Source organism: Vulpes vulpes, chromosome 4 (genome assembly GCF_048418805.1).
Source record: "Vulpes vulpes isolate BD-2025 chromosome 4, VulVul3, whole genome shotgun sequence".
Taxonomy (NCBI): Eukaryota; Metazoa; Chordata; class Mammalia; order Carnivora; family Canidae; genus Vulpes; species Vulpes vulpes.
In genome coordinates this window covers 126,523,306-126,547,217 of record NC_132783.1, presented here as the reverse complement: position 1 = coordinate 126,547,217, position 23,912 = coordinate 126,523,306, and the positions used below count along the sequence as shown (strand labels likewise).

The following is a 23,912-nucleotide window of genomic DNA, read 5'->3' as shown; positions in this document are numbered from 1 at the left end:
GATGTAATACATGTGCTGCTATTAATAATAGTTTGTCGTGATTAGGGAAAAATTAGGTAGTCCTTGACTGTCAGGTTGTTATCCTAATGAAAAGCTGTCAAGATAATTTTATTTTACTCTGAAATGTCTCCATCAATTAACTTTAGCTGATTGCCAGAACATTAACCTTGGTTTGCCTTTCAGATCTGCTGTTCTCAGAATGCTGTGTAAATAAAGATATGGTATCAAATACGTCACTGTTTAAAGTTGATTTGGTGGATTTTTTTCTATACTATTTAAATAAAATCTAATGTCCTAATAATGAAAGATGCATTGGGTATTTTCCTGGGATTGAAAAAGTATACCTGAAAGTGTCAAGTGAACTCTAAATCTTATGGTAGGTGCCAGTCTGATGCAGGTTTTTCAATGTCCATAGAACTACTCTATGATCACATGAAACTGTAAAATAATGATCCCATAAGTGACACCCATTCTTACAATTAGTACCAGAAGTGACATCTATAAGATCTCCTTGACAATGTTGGCGATAGTAGACTCCCCAGGAAGGTTATATTCATGGTTCACATAAGAAAAACAGGTCCAGATGACAGGAAAGAGCAAAATATATCAGTGTTTTAATGACCCCAACAGAACAGAGTTCAAACCAGTAATAATATCCTTTGAACCCCCATATCCACCTGTGTCTTTCCTCAGTCTTCTTCTATTGAAGCTCTGTTATCTCCAGAAAAAAAAAGTGTTGGTACAGAGAATAATGATGATTCACAGATCTCTTGCCACAGAGCTGAGTTCTTAATTACTCTAACTGCATTCGGGGAAAGCACATGGATACTGCATTACAAATAATATTGAACTTTTCAACAATTCACCAAAATTTTACATTAAGTAGTCTTTACGTACTTCCTCCCGTACTTGACTGCAAGATCCTCAAGGACAGGAATAACATATAACACATAACTGTCTCCTTCAAATATCCAGCATGATAATACATGTTCAAATATTATTTATTGATTGAGAGAAAAAAATGAATGGACTTATGTTTCTGATCAAATGTTTGGTCAGGTATTCAACTGAAAACAACTACAAAGACTGAGGAAAATACTTGTTAAGCCTTAGTAATTGTACTGAAGATCTTGGAAGAATGTGGGGATACTTCAGGCCAAATTCTACCTGTAGGAGAAAACATAGATGTTTTACCTCCTAAGAGGAAATCGCTTTTACTCAGAGCATTTGCTGAACTTGGCACACTTGAATTTCAGTTTTCATGGCCTCACTGGTACAGGAGCAGAAGTCACACCCAGAACCTGCTGTTTGGGGACTTTAATAGGAGACCTTCCCCTCCTAAAGCTCCATTCACAGTTTATGTCTGAACCAGACACAAATTACATCTTCTCCCAACATGAGGACACTTCAAGAAAGTTGCTTTGGTGCTGAACAAAGATGGGGGAAATGTCCCTAGAAAGTTATTTTTAAAAAAAAAAGTTGGCCTGGGGCACCTGGGTGGTGCAGCCAGTCAGTTTAGCATCTGACTCTTGGTTTTGGCTTAGGTTGTGATCTTAGGGTCATGAAATCAAATCTCCTGTCAGGCTCCTCACTTAGTGTGGAGACTCTACCCCCATTCCAAATAAATAAATCTTTTTTAAAAAGGTTGGCCATTATGACAGTTTGCAAGCTAAATTTAAATTCACTAAGAAAGTGTAACAAGTGCATCACACAAGTGCAAGTTCACTTGCTGTGAACTTTAAAATGCTATTAAAAAAATAAAGTCTGGAGCAGTACCGGTGGCTCAGTGGTTTAGCGCTGCCTTCAACCCAGGGCCTGATCCTGGAGACCCAGGATCAAGTCTCATGTTGGGTTCCCTGCATGGAGCCTGCTTCTCCCTCTGCCTGTGTTTCTGCCTCTCTCTCTCTCATGAATAAATAAATAAAAATCTTTAAAAAAAAGTCTACTAATTAAAAAAAATAACTACAGAGTCTTCAAAAATCTGAAACTGAGTCTTTATTTTAAAAAGATTCCAGGGGTGCCAGGGTGGTTCAATTGGTTAAGCATCCAACTCTTGGTTTCAGCTCAGATCATGATCTCAGAGTCATGAGATTGAGCCCTGTAACAGGCTTTGCACTCAGTGCAGAGTCTTTTTGGGATTCTTTCTCTCTCCCTCTCCCTTCTCCTTTGCTCCTCCCCCTTCTCTCTCTCTCTCTCTCTCTCTCAATAAATAAATAAATAAAATCTTTAAAAAGTTTCCAGACTGTTAATGCTTCATCCTTCTCTCTTCGAGTCCTTCCTGAAAGAATGTACCAACACTCTAGGCCTTGAAAACTCCCACAAATATTTTTCTAATGGTCATGCACACAGTCAAAACCCAAACATGCCCAAGGAAACAAGTCTTCATAGTAAAATCCAACAGAAATGGAGCTCTTCAAAATTTCAAATGTTGAAATAGTAAGACACATGACTTCAAGTAAATCAAATACCTGTTTGAGAATAATTTCAGGAAATTTGAAATACAAAATATGGTATAAGAAGGGCAACTGGGTTGCTCAATCAGTTATGTGTCTGCCTTCGGCTCAGTCGTGATCCGAGGGTCCCAGGAATGAGCCCTACATTAGGCTCCCCACTCAACCAGGAGCTTGCTTCTCCATCTCCTTCTGCCCCTTCCCCTCTCACTTGTGTGCTCTCTCTCTCTCTCTCAAATAAATAAGTAAAATCTTAAAAAAAAATAAAATGAAATATGGTGTAAGAGATTTGAAGGGCAATGAGATAGTACTTTCAGAAATGATATAGTAACTATAATAGACAACTTAATAAATGGATTTACTAGCATATTAGATACATCTAAACAAAGACATCATAAATTGAAAAACAGGCCAAACAAAACACTTCAAATGCAGCACAGATGCAGAGTCTGAATGAGCAGCTATGAGAAAGAGAAGATGAGTAGGAAGGCATAACATACATATAACTGGAGGTCCAGAAAGAGGAGGAGAAGAAAGAAACTTGTGCAATATCTGAAGAGATAATGGTTAGCATTTTCCATAACTGAAAAATGACACTGATTCATAGATATAGACATCTTCGGGAATCCCAAGCAGCATAAATACAAAGAAATGCCTATCTAATCAAATCATACCAGATACCACTGAGAGATTTAAGGCGGTCAGAGAGAAAAAGGTGACTACCATCAAAGGAACATTTTGACTAACAGAGACCATGGAAGGTAAAAGAGAGGGAAGTGATATCTTCAATTTGCAGAGAAAATACTTGCCACCCAAGATAAGGGAGAAATAAATTCATTTTCAGAAAAAAGAAAACAATGTTTACCAATAGCAGACTCTTACTAAAAGGAAATTCTAAAGAAGTTATCATATATCTATGATGCAAGAAGAATAAAAATCATAGAAACTGATATGTGTAAGTACACATAAGTGAACATATTTAAGCATAGATAAGTGATAATAGAAATGTAAGCACATCCTGTTCACACTACATGGACATTTTGACTTATTCTCACTACTTCCATTACCACCACCCTAAGCTAAACCAATATCATCTTTTGCTTGGATTGTTGCAATGCTATTTCTATAGTGTCTTTCTGCTTCTGCCCTTAGCCAGACTGGTCAGTTTAAAATGTGAATCAGTTCTTAACACTTCTCTGCTCAAACTCTCCAATAGCTCCCAAATCAGTCCAATAAAACATTAAGTCCTTATAGACCTACAAGGTTCACACGATCAGGCCCCACATAATTGAGCCCTCCATTTTGCTTCTGGCTTTATTTCATAATGCTCTTCCTCATTATCTTTATTTCAGTGAAACTGAACTTCCACTATCCTCGCACACACCTAAGTTGCTACTCTCTCAGAGTCTTGAAAAGTCTTGCTCCCTCTGCCTAGAATGCTCTTCCCTCAGAAAGACACAACTTTCTCCCTTACTTGCTATGGGTCATTACTCAAAAGTGACCTTTTTGATGAGACCTGATGGGAAAAGGCATTCAGAGGGCATGAACTGCTAAGAGCATATTCCTCATGTTACTTGGGTGTTTGATTTGTAATCATTCTTTAAAGTTATTACATTTGGCTTATATACTCCTCTGTGTATTTCAGCACTTTAAAAATGAAAAAGAACACTGAATGAGTAAATGAAAGAATGAATGAACAATGGCTGTTGATTGGAAATTGCCTTTTCCAGAAGAGCTCCTAACCTGGGTTTCCTATGACATTGCTGCTCACAGTTTGGGAAAGTTCATTGAACCAGCCTCCTCCCATCCCTCTTGAAATTGCTAGCAGTCTGATGCTTCTTAAAAGAACACAAAGTTGGCTGTTGTTTTTAAAACATAACAATAGCCATCCCTGGAAACTCATTCAATAGCATTTTTAAACAATCATTTGTTCCATTTTAAAAGCTTTTTATCTTCAAAGTCCTTGCTACAGCTTTGGATTTTGTTTGCTTTTTGTTCCTAAGCCAGGCAATCTGCATAACAACAGTATTTCATTTGAAACTTCCCTGTGGTAGTTAAAAACCAGCTGCCTGACCACTTATTTGTGACATGTTATTGGTACAGCTGAGGATTAGCCAGCTAAGGTGATAGTTTTAATTATTTAAGGTGTATTAACTCCTACTCCTTTTCAAGCTTATGGCAGGCGTTGGAACTAAACATGTCTAAGGTCAAATTCTACCTTTGCTGTTTAATAACCAGCCTTCAGCAATTCTGTTAACTTTTCTGAGCCTCTGTCTCTTCAACTTTGTAGGCTTTACAAAAAAATATGAAATAAGACAGGTAATCTCTTACCAGCATCTGGATGCATCATAGATATTCACTAAATGGAAATAATTATTACATCAGAGTACATTTGACTGATCCAGAGGTGAAGAATATGAGAACAGGTGTAAGAGGAAGAGTCTAGGATGGAGAATAGAATCCATTTCTTTGAACAAATGTAGGTAGGATTTAGGTCATTAGTAGGTAACAGATTCATCTGTGATCACAGGTACACAGGAGCTAAGATAGGAATGCAATTTCCCAAGGGATCATTGGGCCAACAATCTTTCAAATGAAGTTCAGTGACTCCAGAAAATCTAGCAATATTTTAGAGCCCTCCTGGAGAAGTATATGTGCTGCCGAAGCGAGCACAACCCTCCTGGAGAAGTGAGTTGTGTTTTACCTCAGTTTGAACCCGTAGCTATGTCTGGCACCTGAGGCCTTAAAGATCCCCTACATCCCCCAGGAAGTCTCCATTGGCTGTGTCTTTAAACCTAGTTCTTTTTCTGACTCCAACAGCACTTCATGGTTAAAGTTTCCTGGGAAAATTCCTGATGCCATGGCTCTCTTTACCGTTAGAAGTTCCTCACTTTTTTTGGTCTTTTATTAATCCTTTATTCTGTTACATACCTGCCAAGTTACACATTGATATTGGCCTTACATCAATTTAACCTCAGAGCTAATCCAAGTTTTTCAGCAAGATAGTTTTTCTTTGATTTTAGTTGTTGCCTAGTTTTTTTTAAAAATCTACCTTTTACATTTCTCTAGAAGAAATAGAGCCATGAGCTATGCTTTATAATTTAGATAGCTGATTATATGTCCAATGATTTTTCATGTTATTACAACAACTTCCTTCCAAAAGTTCCCTTCCTTATGTCCCATGCTCTGTGTTCTATCCTTTCATCATGTAATACTTGCTCTGCTATTAGGAAGCAGTGGGCATATTGTGAGATGAGTGGTATGGATAAGGCAATATTTTCTCTCTTTCCCCAAATATTCTGCTTACCTAGAATAGGACCTAATACAAACTTAGTTCTGTTTGTGTAGAATCTAGCAGATTTTTTTTACAGGAGAGAGAGAAAATGGAATGATGTAAAAGTACTGAGAAGCAAAAGAATGCTTCTCCAACAAAAAGAGTAAATGATTTATTTCTGGAACTGCCTAAACTGAAGTAATTAATATCCAATTAGTTTTTTTTTCCCTCTATCCTACTACATACAAAAAAATTCCCATGCAGATCTGAAAGTGATTTTCTCTCCTGGCCCTTTCTATCCTCCCACTCCAATAGATTGCATTTTCCTTTCAACCTATGAGAGGGGCATTATGTATGCTCTTCATAGTGCTATAGGGAACTTATCTTAATTCTTATTGTATTTATTGTCATTTCCCTACTAGAACTTCAGTAGAACAGATTTATAAGTGAACACACAATTTGAGATGATACTATCATTCTAAACACAAGAAGATGTACTCTATAATGTTAGGCAAAAAAAATCACTTATTTATCTATGCCTTTAAGAAACTCATCATGTTACTGGAATAAGAAATAAATACGAATGAGGTTTTAGCAGAGGAAGAGATAACCACTTTCTGAAGAGACACCATTGAGCAAGACCTTGATGAATGGGTAGGATTTAAACATGTAGAAAAGCATTCCAGAAAGGTAAAGAGAGAAGAGAATGAGCAAAAGCTATTAAGTGGGAATGGATCAAGACCATATGAGTATCAATAAGGTGTTAATTGTTCTGCTATTTCAACAACCACTCACCAAGTTGTAACACAATACTTATTTCCCAAAGAGTTTTTATTTTCCAAAGATTTATTTAAACATTTAAGACATATCACATTAGGAAATTACCATGTAAGCTAAAATTATGAATGCCATTTCTATCAAGTACTAAAAAAAAAAAAGACTTTACCATCATTTCAATACATTTCTTCTACTACCATTTATCATCTGAAGAAAGAGGCTATGACACAGCCTAATCACCTTGCAGAATATTTCTAATTATGTGAACATTCCAGTGACTGACAGTGCATGATCCAGCCTAGGGCAACATCAGATTCTGTACTGTGAGAGGCGAGAATGGATTTGGAAGGAATCTATATTGGTTGTTGAGAGTCTTGATATCTGAGATATAGTTTTCTTGGTCCAGTTGGACAGTTCCATGATACTAGAGACTATATCTCTCCTGTTCACTAAATATTTCCCAGTCTCTAGCATAATGTCTGTTATATTTGTTGATTACATAAATTGCTTACTGGCCAGGTGGTCTTTTGAAGTTTTGGTCTCTGTACTTATAAAATGAGGAACTGAAGACAGAATCAGGTATGATCTTCTCTTAATGTCCTTTTTTTGATGGTACACTCTAAGGTAGAGTTCACAGACAGGCTTTGTTTGGTCTGCACAACGATCAAATGTTTTCATTAAATGCCAAAAATCTAGATTCACATATCAAATATACATGAAAAATCAAAGGAAATTACAATATTGTGCCAAGCAATTTGCTCGATGGATACCAATCAGGTTGTTTAAATTTAAACCCCTAAGGTACTATACTCCCCACCACTCCCTGTTACTTACTACTGCTCATTTTATCCATTTCCTTTAACTTTCTGGTCCCTGTAGATATTTAACTTTGTGATACCCTCGTCTGTCATAAAATACTCTTCCCATTTAATACATGGGAATACAGACACACAAAAAGTTTGTATAACTATATTCAGGTCTCCATTAAGTATAAAAACCTGAAAATGGCAGTGAAATCTACTGCAACTTTCATCCAAGCCATTATGTACTTCTCCTACCTTTGAATTTTTCATTGCCAAGACTATGCTGTCTTTCATGTAAAAGCCTTCCCAAGATTCATTTGGAAAAGAAAAAGAAAAAAAGTAAAACTATATAATTGTAAAGTAGTTTTTGTAGAAACTGTAACAGCATCTATATTTTACATATTCTGTTTCTTTTTTTTTATTTAAGATTTTTATTTATTCATGAGAGACAGAGAGAGAGAGAGGCATAGACACAGGCAGAGGGAGAAGCAGGCTCCAAGCTGGGAGCCCGACGTGGGACTCGATCCCGGGACTCCAGGATCACGCCCTGGGCTGAAGGCGGCGCTAAACCACTGAGCCACCCGGGTTGCCCATATTTTACAATTCTGAATCCATGATATTTAAGATTAATTTTTCCATGAAGCATCATCAAATTAATTTTTTTTCTCTCTCTCTCTCTGACCCTAGATTTTTTCTGTGTGTTGTTTGGAATGACCACTATTAAAGAGTCCGAGAGGCTTTCTGGGCCACTGTCAAAGGCATCTTTTACTGTCTATAGGGAGGCTGCTTTTAGAGGACAGTGAATGTCTTTGCTTTTATTAACAGAAAACGGGAACAAACTTCCAAGATTTGGGCACGTGCTCATGGTCACAAAGCAGTTAAATGGCAAAACTAGAAACAGAACCTATATCCCTTTGCCTTTATTTGTACTCTTTCTTCATTACACCATGCTGACCATGCTTCCCCCACCTCCACTCTTTCCTTTTCAGTGCTTCAGGGAGAACCGTTACTTTCCAGAACAATAATGGTAATAAGTTTAATCAGGGCCCATTCTAGCAAGCACAGAGATGTCAACACACTTGTGGAATTTCACAGTTTGCATAGCTTTTTGCTTATTTCTCTAGAATCCTTCCTATCTAAAAATTGAACTGTCACTCCTTAAAAAAAACACTGGTTGAAAATGGAATTTCACTGGAAAATTCCACTGCTTTAATGTTGGCCATGGCTAAACTTTACTCTGTATTGGAGAATGGTGAAAGCATGAGAAGCTAATCTTTGTTATCAGTCTATTAACCAATTAATTGATCACCAAATTATGGACTCTCATTGTGTGTGTATGGTGGGGGAGGGCGCATTATAGGGTCTCCAAAAGAAAAACAAAGCCTAGGGAACAATTATTTTCCAATCTGTGTGAGACTAATGGAAAATATGAGATTAATAAAGTGCTCTGAATTAAAATGAGCAGGCTGCTTGGAAGAGATGGGACTCCATCTGGGTCTTAAGGTAGAAGTTAAGTGAAAAGGAAGAAAGGTAGTGAAAATGCATGAGAATTTATATCAAAACAGGAGCAAGCATAGAGTGTATATAGGCTGCAAACAAGTGGCTCCCTAATTACTACAGGAGTGTGTAGGAAGTAGCATAGAAAAACATAGTGGGTAGGGTGGTACAAGACACAGTGTTTAGGACTGAATGACTTTCACGGAAGTGACTGAGTATCTAAATCTAAAAATAATCAAATCTGAAATATAAATAAAATAAAATTAAAATAAAATAAAACATTTTATACATAAAAAATAAAACAAAAATAACCAAATAGCCCAAACCTAAAATAACTATTATTTGTTCAACCTGTTTAACGATAGCATTCTCTACTAATAACACTGTATTCCATTTTAGGATAACCACTAACTCCATCCCATCACCATATACAAGTTGTATTTGTCATTACAGACCTCAGCTGTGCCCACCTAAAAGAACCTGTTTCCTGCAGAAATTTATTTACTTTCCAGGCTTTGAGATACAACACCCAGGGATTTATTCTGACAGCTGAATTTCACTCTTAAATTCTCTCATGACATTTTGTGTCTTTCTGTAGACGGGGCAATGGTGAAGTGGACCTTTGCCCCATTTCAAGTAAATCAGCTGCAACTTACAGACTTGTTTCTAGGGCAAGTTTCCTTATTTGTCTTGTTTTTAAAGGCTTATGATTTATGTTTATCACTACTGATATTTTCAGAAGGGAAGAAAAATATTCTATATTTAGGAAGGAGAGTAATGGTGAAAGGAATAAGTGGATAGTCAGTTCTTTCTCCCTATTTCCCTTCCTCTCTTCCTTTCTCACTTTTCTTCCTTCCTTCCATCCTTCCTTCCTTCTTTCCTTCCTTCCTTCTTTTATCTATCTATCTATCTATCTATCTATCTATCTATCTATCTATCTATCTATTTATCATCTATCTATCTATCATCTATCTATCTATCTATCTATCTATCTATCTATCACTTTATATTTGTTATTTAAACCATAGTTTGTTACAGTGGCTTTATTACAGTGTCTTTATTGATCTTTAGGGAAGAAGATGGTTTTTTGCTTGGTTAAATACCTTGATCAACTAGTTTGGGGCCCCAGATAACCATCTGGAAGGAGACATATAAATAAAGAGAGAACCAAACTGTTCCACAAACACAAAATAAAAAGAAATTTGAAGATTAATAAAATGGGGGTTGGAGAGGAATGAAGGGAAGAAGGAGCTGTTCATCATAATAGCAGCAGGAGCCTCCAGAGCAATATCACATACAGAGAGATTTCTGGGGGCAGAGATAGCCAGATGACCATTAAATATTGCTAAACACCTCTTCTCTGTCATTCCAAACTTAAGCTAAATCTTTATGCCCAAAAGTTACTTGTGTGGGTGAAGATATGGGGAAATTGAGGAAAGCAACTGAATCCCATGGATGTACCAACAGAAGAGAACAGCAGGTGGATATGAGGCATGAGTGAAATGAAGAGCTCAGAGGAATAAGAAATTACAGCAAAGTCTGACCATGAGAATGTAAACTCCCTAGAATCTGAGGACATCTTGGAGAGTATGTTGGCATTTCCCTTTGGTGGGAATAGGAGTATAAAGCAAATTTAATGTAATTCTCAGGTAAAGTAATGTCATTGGACATATAGAAGATATCTACACACTCATCTATATGACCACATCTCTATCTTCACCCAAAGTTAGATATACCATTTCAGTGTCTATGTTCCTTGTGAGTTAGATCATGATTTTAAGTACTTGTTATGAAACTTAAGTTATTAATATAGTAATCATCTCAGAGACATTTACATTGTAACTTCCTTTAATTCTGTTTTTAAACACCTACAGGTCACCTCTATTTTGGCAAACATAATATCCCATAACTCTCCCCTCATCCTTGCTTCCATATTTAGGTCTCTGGTCATATCATTCTTCCAGTTTCATAATTAATAGATTGAAGACTTTATTTAGCAAATTTTTCCCCCTGTACATTCCTCATTGTGTCCATTCTAATTCTGATAATAAATTATTTATTCTCTATCACTCAATATGGCTCTACTCCCCTAATTGATACAGATATTGGTACCAGTAGTAATTCTAGCAGAACAGAACTACAAGGTTAGGTTCTCTAAGTTCTGGCTTATCTGGAAATGGTTTTCTAATTTGATTAGGCTTAAAGACTTTAATTAGGCTTAAATCAGTGGTTGTGTTGTCCAGAGGTAAAGGGAACACTGATGGTATATGGCATGCAGTAGAAGAACAGTCATTCAAACTATCACTTGTAATTAAAACACCTGTAATTAAGTTCCTATAGAAAGTAAGGTGATGGGGGCACCTGGGTGGCTCAGTAGGTTAAGTGGTCGACTCTTATTTTCAGTTCAGGTCATAATCTCAGCGTTGTGAGATCAAGGTCCCGGTTGGGCTCTATGCTGGGCATGAAGCCTGCTTAAGATTCTCTCTCTTCCTCTCCCATCTTAAAAAAAAGAAAATTCTACCTTAACTCCCACATTAATTGTATAAATTCTAATTACTTATTTACTTACTAAGAGACTTAGAAGTCTCTTCCTTTTTTCTCTTAGTGGTTCTGCTTTATTGAATAAATACTAATGCAAATACTACCATTGTATTTTCAAACTTTACATATCTTTTTAAAATAATTATTTGATTCAGGTATAATTAATGTACAGTGTTATATGACTTTTAGGTGTACAATATAATGATTCAACAATTTTGTACATTACTCAGTGCTCATCATGGTAAGTGTACTCTTTATCCCCTTCATCTATTTCACCCATCCCCCGACATGCTTCCCCTCTGGCAACCACAAGTAGTAAGTTCTCCATATTTAAGAATCTGGGTTTTTTTGTATCTTTTTTTTTCATTTGTTTTGTTTCTTAAATCCCACATGAGTGAAATCATATGGTACTTATCTTTCTCTATTTCGCTTAACATTATATACTCTAGATCCATCCATGTTGTTGCAAATCACAAGATTTTTCTTTTTTATGGCTAAATAATATTCCAGTGTGTGTTTATGTGACATATATATCTATATATCACATCTTTATCCATTCACCTATGAACAGACACTTGGATTGCTTCCATATCTTGGCTATTATAAATATATTGTAGCAAACATAGAAGTGCATGTATCTTTTCAAATCTGTTTTTTTTTCGTTTTCTTTTTTTTAAGATTTTATGTATTTATTCATGAGATACACAGAGAGATGCAGAGACATAGGTGGAGGGAGAAGCAGGCTCCCTGTGAGGAGCCTGATGCAGGACTTAATCCCAGAACTTGGGGATCACAACGCAAGCCAAAGACAGATGCTCAACCAGTGAGCCACCCAGGTGCCCACTAAGAAATTAATTGGTATATTTATTCTGTATTTATTGTTATTTCTGGTACATTTGTGCTTGTATACCACTTTTTCTTCAATTTGTTGCACATGTTCAATATTCCTTTTACTTTACTTCCCCTTTTTTCTGGCCCTCTTTTGAATTAATCCACCACTTTTGTTGTTAGTTTATATTTTCACTATTTTTTTAGTGGCTACAGTCATGAATCTATAATTTATTCATTTAACAGAACAAATATATTCACATTTCCTGTGGTTATTGATGTATTTTATCTTAAATATGCCATTATGATTTTTTTCCCATTTGTTCTAGTGTCTTATATAACTTTTCCTTTATCATTTTTTGGATCCCTCAATCCCTCACTGGGGACCCAAAGTCTTTTACCCAAAAGTAGCTAAAATGACCAGAGGTTAGAGAAGTTTCCTCTTGATATGGTGGTCTCAGGAACAGTGGCACCAAAATCCATTGGTGAAATCCTGATTTGGTCTATAATTAGAATGAGAAACTGTAGAAGTATAAGAGTTGATAGGGTTATAAAAGTTGGCATGTGTAAGCAGTATTATATAAGGAGGTTGTGTCAACTTTACTTGAAAGCTTTATGGGGGGTATCCCTGGGTGGCGCAGCGGTTCGGCGCCTGCCTTTGGCCCAGGGCGCGATCCTGGAGACCCGGGATCGAATCCCACATCGGGCTCCCGGTGCATGGAGCCTGCTTCTCCCTCTGCCTGTGTCTCTGCCTCTCTCCCTCTCTCTGTGACTATCATAAATAAATAATAAAAAAAAATTAAAAAAAAATGAAAGCTTTATGGGAATGGATATTATGTTTGGCCAGGGAACACTTCCCCTACCCAGGATTGTAAAATCAAAGCCTGTTGATACAAGCCCTACTGGAGGCTAGAGTTAGGAATATAAGAGATGATAGAATTAAGGTGGAAGTTTGTAGGAGAATCTGAATGTTTGAACAGGCTTTATGTGAAGTGGTTGCAACTCTTTTACCTGATAGTATTATGGGGATGGACATTGGATCTTACTGGGGAATATTTTCCCTACTTAGTATTGTAAAACAGAAGGCCTGCAAATCTCTTCAAGAATTATGCATTGGACTTGCTAAATGGGAGGGCAAGGGGTGAAGCTATATGTTACTGAGACCATTTCTGCTTTTGAAACCTAACTAGATCGAATGGAAGCCTACAAACTTGAATAGCCCAGCTCTGGGAGACATTTTCATGTGATACATGCTAGACTGAATAGTTTCTAATAGCTGAATGAGATTTTAGTAGTATCCTGCTATCTTTTGACTTTTATGATTGTTTTCCTATAAGGAATACATGCTCAAATACCAGGAAGTAGACTGCAATATTGTGATTTATAAGAAATATATGTTTGATTATTCAGATGATCAAAATGTATTTTTCATATACATTTGGTCTTTGTCCACACAGTTCCTGGCTCCTAGCTCCCCAAACCCTTGGAATTCCCTAGGTGTTGAGAGTGAAAAAGGTGTCTTTTGTTAAGTTATAAGGTGATTTGTTTTGGCTCCCACTTGGGGATCAAGAGAATCAACCACGTGATTAGAGGGTTGGAACTTTCAATTCCACATCCTGACCACTGGGAAGGGGGAAGGGCTGGAGGTTGAATCAATTGTCAATGGTGAAAGGGAATAGAGGGGAAGGGAGAAGAAATGGGTAGGAAATATCAGAAAGGGAGACAGAACATGGAAGACTCCTAACTCTGGGAAACCAACTAGGGGTGGTGGAAAGGGAGGAGGGCGGGGGGTGGGGGTGACTGGGTGGCGGGCACTGAGGGGGGCACTTGACGGGATGAGCACTGGGTGTTATTCTGTATGTTGGCAAATTGAACACCAATAAAAAATAAATTATTTTTAAAAATTGCCAATGGTCAATGATTTAATCAGTCATGATTGTAAGGAAGCCTCCATAAAAACCTAAAAGAGCAGGGTTTGTAGAGCTTCTGCATTGGTGAACACCTGGAGATGCTGGAAGAATGCTGTACCTAAAAAGGGCATAGAAGCTCTGATCCCCTACCCCGTGCATCTCTTCCTTCTGGCTGCTCTCGACTTCTATCCTTTTATAATAAACTGGTAATCTAGTAAATAAAATGTTTCTCTGAGTCCAGTGAGCTACTCTAGCAAATTAATTGAACCCAAGGAGGGGGTGGGGGGGGGGTGTCTTGGGAACCTCTGACTTACAACCAGTCAGAAGAATAGGTAACAATTTGGGCTTGTGATTGGTATCTGAAGTAGGAGGGTGTAGGGAGCAGTCTTGCAGGCAGGAATCCTTAACCTGTAGAATCTGATGTTATATCCAGGTAGATAGTGTCAGAAATGAGTTGAATTGAATTCTTGGGTGTTATGTAGGAACACACCCCCCAATCATCGCCACCCCCACCCCCTGCCAGCATGCCCCACAGGTGATGGAACTTAATTCCATCAATTTTTTTTAAGAATTCACTCTCCAATTTATCCTTCCTCCTTTAAAATTAATGTGTCCTTTTTCCTCTGTTTGCTTGTAAGATTTTTCTTTGTCTTTGACTTTTAGTGACTGGCTGCTGATATGCCTAGGTTACTGTTTTTGTTTTTAATGCTGCTTGGGTGTTTTTAATGCTGCTTAGGTTTGGTGGAGCTTCTTTAAATCTGTAGCTTATTTTTTAAAGTCTTGGAAAATTCTTCGCCAATATCTTGCCCATTAAATCTTTAGTCCCCTTCTTTCTTCTTCTCCAACATTTTTATAGATACTAGATCTTTTTACTCTGTTCTATGTGTTACACACTTTTCTGTATTTTTTTTATCATTTTATTCCTTCTTTGCTTCAGTCTGGAAAATTTGTATTATTCTATCTTCCAGTTTACTGATCCTCTCCTTTACTGTCTCTTCTGCTCTTACATTCATCTACTAATTAATTTCAATTTATTATATGTCAGAATTTCTCTGGTTAAATTCTCTCTCTCATCATATACTTGTTTGAATATATTAATTTTTTATAAAGACTGTGTCCAAGAATTCTAATATCTGAATCATCTGTTAAAATTTGAGGCAATAATTTAAGGCTCTTTCTGAGGTCCCCTTGAGAAGAGTTTTTTATCTTTCTGTTGAGTGGTCATATCATGGCATAGATCACCTTATTTTACTCAGGGACTGAGAGGTTTTGAAGATGGATTTTTGTCTTTACAACGGATTGTCTATTTCTGGTCCATCCTTACGTCTTAGGTATAGCCCTTCTGGGGAACTAAGTGGAATTTTAAGATATTTACTAGGATCTTTCCTTTTCAGCTGGCCCTAATTCCTAATTTTTGTCGTCCCAACTTCATGAGGCAGTTTTAGCTCTTCAAAGCTTTTCAGACTCCTAGGCTGTCACTTTATATTTACTTTTTCAGTGCTTTGGGTCTACAAATCTTATAAATTACCAAATGCCTCCAGGGGAAAAATGCCATAGAATGTCAAGCTTAAGAATATAAGACTAACTGCACTGTGCTGCTTTTTTGCTTCAGAAAATTTTGGTTCATTGTATACTCTGATACCTTTGGCATTTTTTTGCGTGTGGTGGTGGTGATGGGTATTTTATTCAGCTTTTCCAGTTGCTTTCTGTGGCCAGTTTCATCTACGGCAATCTATACCACCATTACTAGAAATAAAATATTCTGTGCTTGCTTGCTTTTTAAAAGAGTAATTTTTTTTTCATTTTACCTTCAAAAAAAGGTCTCATTTGTGCTCTTTCATTGCTTCACAGAAGTAAGCAGACTCAGAAATACACGTAATTACTGATGGTGCAATGCTGGTTTTTCAAAACTTCTCATTATAAGGCCAGGAACAAGCTCTCACTGATGATGAGAGACGACCATGAGAATATATACATTCATCTTTAATGGCTTAATTGTTCAGCATTTTAAATCGCCAGTAATTCTTGAATTCATATGCTACACTTGGCCAGGAAGAGAATAGATAATTGAAAACCACAGATAATTCAATATCTCTTTTTGGCCACTGGTTTTAAACTTTCTTTCCAAACTCAATTTTCTTAAACAGAGTTTATTGTACATAAATATTTTTCATGTTTCGAAGACACACAAACACAAAAGAAAACTTCCAAAGGCAAAAGACACCAAAAATAGAAAAGCAAGGGTCCTAAAAACAATCTAAAAATGAAAAAAAAAAATCTCCCTTGTGAAGGGGAATTTTTTGAGTGGCTACCATGTACCAGGCACTTAAGATACATTTTTAATACCAAGGACAGACCTGTGAGGAAAGATATTATATCCGTTTACATATTAGAAAATAGGCAGAATGAGTTTAAGAAACTTGTTCAGAGACATCCAACTAGCGGGTGACATAGATAAAACAACTACTTATTAATTAACAGTGAGATCACAACCTTTTCTTTATTCCATATGGAAACCAGAAAGAATATCTACCAATGTGTTAAGCAAATTAAACAAGCAGGCTCTGAACTTTGTTATTTTTGCATTAATTTTTTCATTGAAATTTTTATTGAGAAGATTTAATTTCTCTTTCAGTTGAAAGAAATAATACTAAGATACCCAATTCTCCAGTACATTTATTTCCTCCAATGACACTGTCCTGCAAAACTATATTACAGTATCACATCCAGGCTAATGACATTAATACAATCTGCCAATCTTTCTCCTATTTCTCCAGTTTTACTTGTGCTTATTTGTGTATAGGTGTATATTTGATTCTATAGCATTTTATCACACGTGTAGGACTGCATAGGCCACCACAGGTAGGATACAGAAGAGTTCCATCACCGCACAGACCCCTCAAGTGATCCTGTAATAACCACACCCACCTCCCTTCCACTCTTCCTCCCAGGTCCCTTACCCTTAGCAATTAGTTTTCTGTTCTACATTCTTAAAATTGTATCATTTCAAATATGTTCCATAAGTGAAATCATATAGCATATAATCTTTTGGTGCTGACTTTTTTCACTCAGCATAATTTCCTGGAGATTCACCCTTGTTGTTGTAAATTCATTCCTTTTTAAATGCTAAGTAGTATTCCACACTTTGTACTTGCCACAGTTTGTTTTACCATTCATCCATCTGAGCTGTTTCCAGTTCTTGGCTCTCATGAAATAAACAACTATAGACATTTATGTATGGGTTTTGGTATCAACGTAAGTTTTAAATTTTCTGGGATAAATGCTCAGTAGTATTTGCTAAGACATATGGTAATTTCATGTTTAGTGTTAAAAGAAACCGCCCAACTGTTTTCCAGAGTGGCTATCTTATTTTACATCCCCAGCAACGTAGGACTTACTTAGTATGTCCACATCTTTAGCGTTTGGTGTCATCATTGTTTTATATTGTAGTTATTTTGATACATGTGTAGTGGTATCTCATTGTGGTTTTAATTTGCATTTCCCTGATGGCTAATGATGCTGATTGTCTTTTTATGCTTTTTGCACTTGTTTTAATCTATTTAGCACTGAAATTTGTGTTATTGGTGTTTGGAAGAATAAAACAATTCTTAAGAATCCATCCTCATACTCTCTCCTCCATCGAGACTCCAGTTCCTTTTAATTAAATTTCTTATCCCAAATCCAAGAGACCATGATTAAATCTCCTTATTCAGAACTGTAGTTATTATAAAGATGTTGAAATGGATATTCATTTATATATTTCCTTTCAAAGCCTTTTTAATATGAAAAATCTCATAAAGTGAACAGTATAACGAACTTTCATATACTAATTACCCCCAGCTTCAATAATTACCCACATTTTGCCATCTATAATTTCTTTCCCAATTTTTATTGTTTTCTCCCCCGGAGTATTTTTTTTAAAAGATTTTATTTATTTATTTATTTATTTGAGAGAGAGAAAGAGAGCGCACAAGTGTGGGGAGAGGGTCTCAGGGAGAGGGAGAAGTGGACTCTCCACTGAGCAGGGAGCCAGACACAGGGGTATTTTCTAGGGCCCTGAGATCATGATCAATGCAGATGCTGAACCAACTAAGCCACCCAAGCGCCCCCATTTGCCAGAGTATTTTAAACCAAATCCCTGTCATATAACTTGATCCACAAATTAATACCTTTCCTGATGAGGTCAAGTCATAGGCTGAAGGACATAAGTTGATTACAGGGCAAAGGTTCAAATGCTTTCTTCTTGTATTCTTGAAAAAAAATTCATGCTTGCAGAACAGGATTAGGCAGGTGTATCTCCTTGGAAAGTTTTATTGAATTATTTTTATTGAATTATTTTATTTTATTGAATTAATTACTCTTTCTGGAATACATACTCCTGTTATATACATACAGATAGATCAGTCTTTTTGCTGTGGGGCTGATAAAAATGAGAAACATGTTTCCTTATTAAATGGAAAGTCATAGGAGATAAACATAGGCATCTACTCTATGTATACGACTCTGAATTTAAGCCCTCATTTTTTCCGCTTCTTCCATAAGAATATAACTTCTAAGTTTATGCCTGAGTTAACTTTTGTAAAGATGTCCAGTTCTACCACAAGCTCAGCTGTTCTTGGAACATTTCTGCTTTTCCATGACACTATATGACAATGAGGTCACTTCACAATTGCTTCTTTTCTGGAAAACACAGCTGGCTCAGTTTTGTCAGCAACATTTTCATTGCTACATTTCCTGAATCACCACAGTATTTCAACTGACCCTTTCCCAGAACAGACTATATCTATGTAATATCTTTCAAAAATAAGACATCCAAAATCAAATGACTACAATAGCCATTGAGTGGTATGCCTCTTACTCTGCACCAGGATTGTTTTAGTTCCTATCTTTTCAATAATTATTACCTCACTGAAACTTTAAAAACTCAGATCTTGTTAAACCAAGCATAAACCATGGTTAATTTTTGTCCTCCAATTGCTCCTTACCAGGAGTACTGCACTACCTGAGGCAGCATTCCTTCTGATTATGTACAGATTATAGCAATTCATGAACTACTTTCTCTGTTGTTTTCTGGGGGGGGGGGGTTGCTTGTCTTGGTTTTGATTAAGAGTCACTTCAGCTTTTTTTTCGAAACATGGTTACACATTTTATTGAACAACCTATCACATATTTAAGGATGGGCTGAACAGAGGTAAGTATGAAATCTAACTTCAAGACCCCTCTAAACAGTCTCTCATGGTGCACATACTTTTTCTTCATAGAAAAGGGAAACTAAGCACAATTATAAATTTACTCTTAAGTGTAATTATCTCATTAAGAGCTATTTCTCTACATTCATATTGCTAGATCCCTAGAACCCAGCACACTGCTAGCTTACAGCAGGTACTTATGTCAGTTATCAATTGGAGCCTCTCAGCTCCAAATGTACTCTTCATTGTCTTCTCCAAGATAATGGGAGTGGGCCCTGCAAATAGTACTCCTCTGCCAACTAGCATGACATTAAGCTTTGTCAACAGAACTTTTTTTTAAATTGAAGTTCGATTTGCCAACATATAGTATAGCACCCAGTGCTCATCCCATCAAGTGCCCTCCTCAGTGCCTGTCACCCAGTCACCCCACTCCCCCACCCGCCTCCTCTTCCACTACCCTTTGTTTCCCAGAGTTAGGAGTCTCTCATGTTTTGTCACCCTCAAACCCAGAGTTATGGCTGATCCTTAAATCTACTATTCATGTGTTGTTGAGACTTATTTCCTTCTTACTAGCTAATTCTTCAATACTCAAATTCTGTTACAATTAACAATTCTTTACATTAAAAGTTCTCCGTTCAATTTACCATGTAATGTCTACTGATTGGACCTGATAAAGTGCTCAAAAAAGATGTTAAAATAAAAACCTAAGAGAAAAAAAATGAAAGGGAGGGAGATAAGAAATAGAGAGACCCCCATATTATTACTGTCATAACTCAAACCAGTTGAGTATTTATTTGCTGTTATTTGGAGTCAGAAATTTATGATCCTGTGCAACTGGATTTTTCAATAATTCATCCATTCTATTTACCCCATCACCAAAAATTAACAAGTTTGCTGAGCATATGTCAATAGGTTTCTTGAGATTATGAGAGTTATTAAATCTAAAAGAGAATCTAGACTATAAAGCCCATAGAAATTTCTTTGAATATCAAAATTTTAGGAAACTAGATTTAAGACTGCCTTTAAATCAGACTACACAATATTTCTCCTGTTCCTCTCCCTTCAACTTCTACCAATTAAATTAATAAATAAATGAATGAGCAAATAGGCAAGTAATTTAATTCCTATTCTTTAAAATCTCACTCTCAGAAAATGTTGCTTAATGTCTATATTAAATTCCGTGCCCCTCCTTTTCTTCTCTTTTCTTGGACTGAGGGCATTCTTCAATAGTTTTACACACTACTTCTTTAAGTTCTTATTAAATCACTCTTTTAGCTTCTCTTGTTCAGCTAAATATTCCAAGTACTTTATTCTTTCCCCATACTTTGATTCTTTTAAATTCTTTATCTTCCTGAGCATTCACCAAGTTCATCACATGTGTCTTAGTTCAGGCTGCTATAATAAATACCATAGACTGGATGGTTTAAACATTTATTTGTCATAGTTATGGAGGCTGGGAAGTCCAAGATCAAGATGCTGTGTCTGATGAGGGCCCTTCTCCTCATTTGCAGATGGCTATTTTCTTCCTGTGTCATCAGATGGCAGAGAGGAAATGGGCCCCCTTCTTATGAGGGTACTCATCCCTCCATGAAGGATCCACTTGCTTAACTTCCTCTAAACTCATTACTTCCAACAGGCTCTACCTCCATATATCATCATACTGGGGACTGGGATTTCAACATATGAATTTGAGTGGAAGCTGGGGGGAAGAGACAAACATTTATTTAACAGAAATTTCATCTTAAATACCATTGATCTCTCTGTTAAAGCTTTGTTAGAGTTTGATACTACTGACTTAATGTAAGTGCATCCTCAAATGTTTTGGCCTTCTATATGTGTGTTCATGTATTTGGATATCTGTGATACATTAAAAGCTTTTAATTACAATAATGAAAACATTTCACATTTAGGGTAAATGTGTAACATAGGACAAAAATTTTGTTTATGGAAAGGATGAGTCTAGAAGAACATAGAGAATTACCTGGAAGGCAAATCATGATAGAAAGATTATGTAATAAGCACTCCGACTACTTAGGAAGAACTTTTTAAAGCACCATTTACATATACGCTAATACAATCATTGATTCTTTCCTATTCAGAAAGGAGGTCCCTAAGAGTCTTTTCCTATGTAATCAGTTCTGTATATACTTAAGTCATAATAAAATGTTTCTTTAACATATTCTTAAATAAAACATTATGCTAATTGAGAAAGCCCTTACATGACCCCCTCAAATTTAGTGATTCTAAGATGCATAATTTCCCACATTTTGACATCTCTGAAATTGGAATGCATTTCACAAATGACAGTATCCTACAATTGACTTGGTTCCTTCATCTTTTGGCAGCCCTACTGCTCTGGACGAAGCTGAGGCAGGCACCTCAGCTCCCTCCCACCCTTCTGACCTGATTCACACCCCTAACCTGTCCCCTGGACAATCTGAACCCTTCCCAGTGAGAAGCACCTGGACTATAAATGCACACACTTTAAGACAGGTGGATTGCCTTGGGCCATTAATGGCTCATGATATCTATTAGCTGAATAAAGCATCCATTAACAACTCTTTGTTTTAAATACAAAGAAGAAATACTAAGCAAACTCATCTGAGACTGAAAGGCTAAAAAAAACTTAATATGTCTACAATAAAATTTATAAATGATAAAAAGCAAATGCAATCATAATGCATTTTAAATTTGATGCTGGTACACAGGTACACAGACCAACAGAACAGAATAGCCCAAGAATAAATCCATGCATATTTAGTTAACTAATCTTCAACAAGGGTGCCAAGAACAACAATGGAGAAAGGAGAGTCTCAACAAATAGTGTTGGGAAAACTTGATATCCATATACAAAAACAAAAATGGCCCCTTATCTCACATCATACATAAAGATCAACTCAAAATGGATTAAAGATTTATTTTTTTTTATTTTATTTATTTATGATAGTCACACAGAGAGAGAGAGAGAGAGAGGCAGAGACACAGGCAGAGGGAGAAGCAGGCTCCATGCACCGGGAGCCCGATGTGGGATTCGATCCCAGGTCTCCAGGATCGCGCCCTGGGCCAAAGACAGGCGCTAAACCGCTGCGCCACCCAGGGATCCCTGGATTAAAGATTTAAACTTAAGACTTGAATCTCTAAAACTCCTAGAAGAAAACATAGAAAGTCCAAACATTGGTCTTAGCAATGACTTTAGATATGATACCAAGAGCACAGGCAACAAAAACAAAAATTGAAGAGTGGGGATATATATATATATATGAACTCCACAAGTCAACAGCAAAAATTTAAGTAGCCCAATTAAAAAAATGGGCAAAGGACTTGAATAGGCATCTTTCCAAAGAAAACATACAAATTGCCAACAGGTATATGAAAAGATACTTATCATCACTAATCAAGGAAATGCAAATTGAAACAATAAAGCATAGCCTCACACCTATTAGGATAGCCATTAAAAAAAAAACAAAAAACAAGGGACACCTGGGTGGCTCAGTTGGTTGAATGCCCAACTCTTAATTTTGGCTTAGGTCAGGATCTCAGGGTTGTGTGATCAAGCCCTGCACTGGACTCACAGAAGAACAAATATTGCACAATTACATTTACAGAAAGTATTTAAAACAGTCAAACTCATAGAAACAGAGAGTAGAAGGGTGGCTGCCAGGGAATGGGGCAAAGGAGAAATGAAGAGTTACTGTTCAGTGGGTATAAGTTTCAATTATAGAAGACAAATAGTCTAGATATCTGTTGTACTACACTGCACCTACAGTTAACAATAATTTTTAAGACAGATCTCATGTTAAATATTCTTACTACAATAAAAAAATTGATGGTATCTCATATTCCAAGAAAGGGTAGTAACAGATGTTCTCATATGATGTATCTTGATGGCTCTCAGGTGTTCCCAGCCCTATACCTACCTCGAATAGCTCCACAGGCTCCAGTGCTGTGACCCATTTTCTTCTTTCCATGGACCCTTTCTTCCTCAGTGAAGGGAATGGCACTAAATCTCACTGAGAGATACTCTCCTCCATGTCACCAATAACATTTATTTTCAGGCTGCCAATTTCAACCTCTTCTCTGGAGTTCAACTGAATGGATCTGCACCACGACTCTGACTATGAACATGGGTAAAGGTTAATGTCCAGTAAACTAAATTTCAGAAAGGTGTTTAGTTTCAGAAATGAAGCAATGCTCATCAGCCCCTCCTATTGATGTCAGGTGAGCATTCTTAACTGTGGGTGCCTACACAGGACAGGGTCTTTCATATAAGCAATCTCAGTAATTTCAAGTCTTCCACAGTGACATTTCATTTAGTGGGTGCCCTTATCCTTTTTATTTTGACAACTACCCATTTTCTTATGAACTGAGTTGTACACAAGAGCTGTATGAACAAGGAGAACAAAGCTTCAAGATCTATCCCATTAGGTTTAAAGGTTTTGGACTCTCTGTTTTATAGCTTACCAGAGAGCAACAAATCTAGTTCTATTCAGGGGATTTAATTCACATCTCATTAACTACCTTGGCAAAACCCAACATTAGCTTTGAAAGGCTAATTTGATTAAAGAATTGATGGACATTACTTCTCTGAGACTAATGAAGTTAATTTTAATGGAGGTAATAATGTCTCCCTAGAAGATTACTGT

General features: G+C 36.7%; 1 long non-coding RNA gene across 1 annotated transcript; it reads right to left on the bottom strand.

Moving 5' to 3' along the window:
• Positions 1-20,684: 20,684 nt before the first annotated feature.
• LOC140598684 (uncharacterized) lies at positions 20,685-23,618 on the bottom strand. Its single transcript, XR_012001267.1, has 2 exons — positions 23,187-23,618; positions 20,685-20,968 (listed from the first exon to the last, which is right to left on the bottom strand). It is a non-coding gene; the product is annotated as an uncharacterized lncRNA (long non-coding RNA).
• Between the last annotated feature and the right edge of the window lie 294 nt (positions 23,619-23,912).